Source organism: Oryzias melastigma, linkage group LG9, assembly GCF_002922805.2.
Source record: "Oryzias melastigma strain HK-1 linkage group LG9, ASM292280v2, whole genome shotgun sequence".
Classification (NCBI taxonomy): domain Eukaryota; kingdom Metazoa; phylum Chordata; class Actinopteri; order Beloniformes; family Adrianichthyidae; genus Oryzias; species Oryzias melastigma.
Genome location: NC_050520.1, coordinates 17,016,238 through 17,020,378, shown reverse-complemented (window position 1 = coordinate 17,020,378; position 4,141 = coordinate 17,016,238). Strand labels below are relative to the sequence as shown.

General features: G+C 45.2%; 1 protein-coding gene across 3 annotated transcripts in view; it reads left to right on the top strand.

Annotated features, from left to right (window-relative positions):
- Positions 1–302: 302 nt before the first annotated feature.
- Positions 303–4,141, top strand: part of mbnl2 (muscleblind-like splicing regulator 2) — a gene marked incomplete in the record, with an annotated part of 69,978 nt that continues 66,139 nt past the window's right edge. For all 3 annotated transcript variants that reach the window (XM_036213524.1, XM_036213525.1, XM_036213523.1), the window contains 1 exon segment: positions 303–486.

Below are 4,141 nucleotides of genomic sequence, written 5' to 3'. Positions count from 1 at the left end.
AATGATTGAGCAGCTTCTTAAAAAAAAAAAAGGTTAAATTCACCAAACCTAGAATGACAGCTGATGGAGCTGGGCATGAAATTGGGGAAATACCTCTTGAGATGAGGAGCTGCTGCTACCAGCACAGCTTTCACCACATCAGTCGTCCGCTCCCTTCCAATGGAGAGGCAAAGCAAGCCGGGATTCAGAGTGGCTGCCGCCTCATTGGCTGGGGCCGTGAGGGAGGTTCTCGCCACGGGCTGGTGGGCAGGAAGGGGCTGGCTTTTAGGGGTGTGTGTCTGGCTGGAAGTGTTGCAGCCACAGAGTTTTAGGAGACACTCTGCTGCTTCCTGCCCGTGCTCACTTGCTCCGGCTGAGAGAAAATCCCTGTCTCGGCATGGACTTCTGGAATGACGGCGGTTCACGTGGTCGTTAGGGAGCCGCAGTGGAGATCAGGGGCTCGGGAGCGCCAGGTTGATGCTCAGGTCCTGGACTCAGTGAAGCGAGGTGGGAGGACGCTGTCATTACGCCTGATTTTCCTTCCTTTTTTCATAGATTTTTTACATTTATTTTGAAGGTCTGGAGTTTTGCTGCAGTGTGCTGCATACCAGTCTGAGTGGGGAGGGACTTTATATCTCTGTGAAATACATATAGAAACGGCTGGAAATCCCAGCAGTTGTTCCTGATGTGCACCGTCTCCGCTCGCTTTGTTTTAGAAAAAAACTCTACAAGGTTCAGGACTGGACTTTCAGAGTTGTTCTGTCCAGATTCAGCTCTGCACCTCCAACGCCGGGCCTCATGCGGTCAACGGCAGACATCGTCGGACGCCAAAGTTCTCGTCATTAGTTTGGCAGTGGATGGAGGGGAAGTTGATGTTTTTTTGTCCAATTTCTAAGCGGGACAACCCTTCCTGTTAAAGCACATCACGTCCAGCCTGAGCTTTGTTTGCTCCAAACCTCATTCCCTATCTATTTAACTTTTACAGTAAAGTAGTGTTACGTTTTTTCAACAAATTTCAATTAAAGGTTTAGCATTTGCCGCACAAAGGCTGCAATGTAATCAAAAGTGTATTTCTTGATGTTATTGTTGGGTTATCTGAACAGATTTGCTTTCCTAATGCTGGGACGTTCTGTTAATCATCATATTTATCGGAGCAGCAGCGCTCACCTCGGGCTGACGACTGCTCTATAATTAGTCGATGACTTGCCCAAGTCCCCTCGGCTTACCGGAGAGAAGACGTGTGAGAAGAAAACAAATCTGTTTACAGAAACCTCAGATTTATTTATTAAAATATCGCATGTTGTTCTATTAACAGATAGAGGAAAGTCTGTGGGTGTGCCGGGCTGCCCGGGTCATGTGGGTTTAGTTAAGGCTATTATGATATGAGGCACACCTGCCTGCTGACTCTGAGCATATCTCCTCACTTTGCCTCCCAACTGTAGCTTAGTCCTGAGCTCACTCACCCGTCCTTAACGCTAATGGTTCTTGATATTATCAAACTCTAGGATTTGTGGCTTATGCTAAAGACAATTCCATAATCATGGCAGCCTATTTCAGTTTCAGCTGCAGGTTACAGAACAAGCTGAATAGCATTCGGACTCTTGTTTCTATTTTCCTATTTTTCGCTCTCCGGTAAGGCCCTCTCCACACAGCCTTGAAAAACTCTGACTGCTCGTTCCTCTTGGCCATGCAAATCACCGTTTCAGCCGCGGTTTGCCAATATAAAATGGTAATAAATGGAAATTTGGCCACTCAGGAAGCCCGGTTTCTCGGTCTCCCTCAAATATAATTTGAATTGTATCTCTGTAACGTCGGCGGCACCTGGCTAACGACACGCTGCCAGCCAAAGCGGGGAGCTCCTCATCTCTGCTGTGCAAACACAAGCAGCAGAGTGCACGGATACCAGACTAATGGGCTTCATACGTGCTACTCGGAGGTCAAGCCAATGACTTTCACTCGAGACGCCCCAGTCCCGCTGACTCTCATTCAATTAGGGAGACTGACGAAGATAATGCAGCTGCCAGCTGGCGGCGGCGAGCGTCCGTAAACCGTAATGTTTGAAGTTGTGCCGCTCCTCTTCACGTGTCTGGATTTCAGAAAAAGTGCCTCGTTCCCAATGCTGCGTTCACACCAGACGTTTGTCGTACGTTCAGGAACGTGTTGTATGATTAGCATACTGGTGTTCACAGTGGACCATCGCTACCCAATACTAGCACATGTACTTACAGTTGGAAGAGGCTTAGTGGAAATTGTTGAACCGGAATCCTTCATGATCAATTTTCTAACAGTTGGTACGTCTTTAAATTTTGAAGGACACTACTCACACATCACTGATTGGTCAAAGTCAAACTAAAATAACTTTCAGGATGCGTTCAAAGGACACAGGTTTTGTACGTAAAGCACAAAAACAGTTGTAGAAACTTGTGTAGCGGTACATGAATGCACAAGTTTTGAACGCGGAAGCCCAAAGTGCACAATTACACGTGACTTTTCATTGGAAGTGGTCGCTTTAACCCGTGTTGCTAATGTCGGTGTGAACATAGCTTTAGACGTTACTGAAAAATTAAATGTTAAGTTTTGATTGTGGCTACGTTTACACTGAACATGTGTCGCGCTTTCAAGAAAAGGCTTAACACAGGTTCTTGAAGCTCACTGTGAACGTTAAGCTCACTGGTGTTCACAAAAGACGCTTGCTACCTGATACCAGCGCATCTGCCTACAGTTGGAAGAGGCTTGGTGTGGAAGTGTTGTAAATCTGGACAGTTCTATTCAAATATATGAATGACTTGGTGTCATATAATTCTGGCTGGGCACAAACCGCAATTGTTAATTTATCCTCCACGATAAATTTTCCAGTGTTGGGACTTGCGCAAATTGAAAAAGTTACTACACACACGTCACTACCAAATCTGAGTCCCCGATTGGCTAAAGTCCGTCAGTTTTAAATTTTAGTGGCCATGCATGTTGTATGTAGAGCTCGAAAGCAGTAGCTACATGTGAATGCAAGAGTTTGAACACGTTTACAGGTGTTTACATAGAGTTTCCAGTGGAAGGTGTTGCTTGAACATGCATTGTTTGAGTCAATAGCCTCTTTTCCACTGAACGGTCCGGTCCGGTCCGGTGTGGTCTGGTGTGGTCTGGTGTGGTCCAGTGTGGTCCAGTATTTTGACAGGACCCACCCGTACATTTTGAGAGCCTCCATCGGTTTTAGGTCCATTGAAAAATGCAATAGAACACCTGAGGCGGCAGAAAGTGATGATGAAATTGGAAAGTGCCAATATAGCCCCCATTTAGGCAAACGTTTCCAATGTTTTTAAAACATTCAGGTTTTTATGCTTCCCTGTGCACCATTTTGATCACCACTCTATATTGAAGATTCCTGCAAACAACAGCAAGGCCTGGTCTGGTGGAGCTGCAAACATTCCTTGCCATCCTTTGCGATGGTGTGATACAGGGTAAGCTAGCGGCACACTAGCATCCTATACCATGCATGTGCCATAAAAACGAACCGCTCAGTTGAAACGAGGCATAACCGAGTGGAAACGCTCGCCTGAATTAACTGGACCGTACCATACCACTCAGTACCAGACCGGACCGTTCAGTGGAAACGAGGCTAGTATGAATCCAGCATTACAATTTACTGAAATCAAAATATTAAGTCTTGACTGTAAAAAGACGGATGCTGACCCTGTGTTGCAGATTCAAGACCGTCCTGAACACGGGTTCTTGAATGTGTTTTTGATGTTCACACTGGACTGACTGACTACTCGATTCTAACGCATGTTACTACCAAATCCAAGTCCGTGAGTGGTCAAAGTTCAACTGGTTTAATGTTCAATGGCTTGTTTGTATAGCCCAAAAACTGTTGTGGAAACACGCATTGCTTTGATGCTCAATTTATGTGCGTTTAAATCCCGGGTGTCAAACTCAATCGCACAAGGGGGCAAAATCCAAAACAAACCTTACGTCCCGGGCAAGGCAGGATAAACATTTATTGAACACTCTAAAACTACATTTTTAAAACTTTAAAACCATAACTTTTTAACATAATTATGAACTAGATATATAACATTACCTGTGATAATGCTAGTGTGAATGCTGTAAGATGAATTTGGCAGCTGAAGATCCTAGTGCTGATAGTGGAAATCACTGATGCTAATAG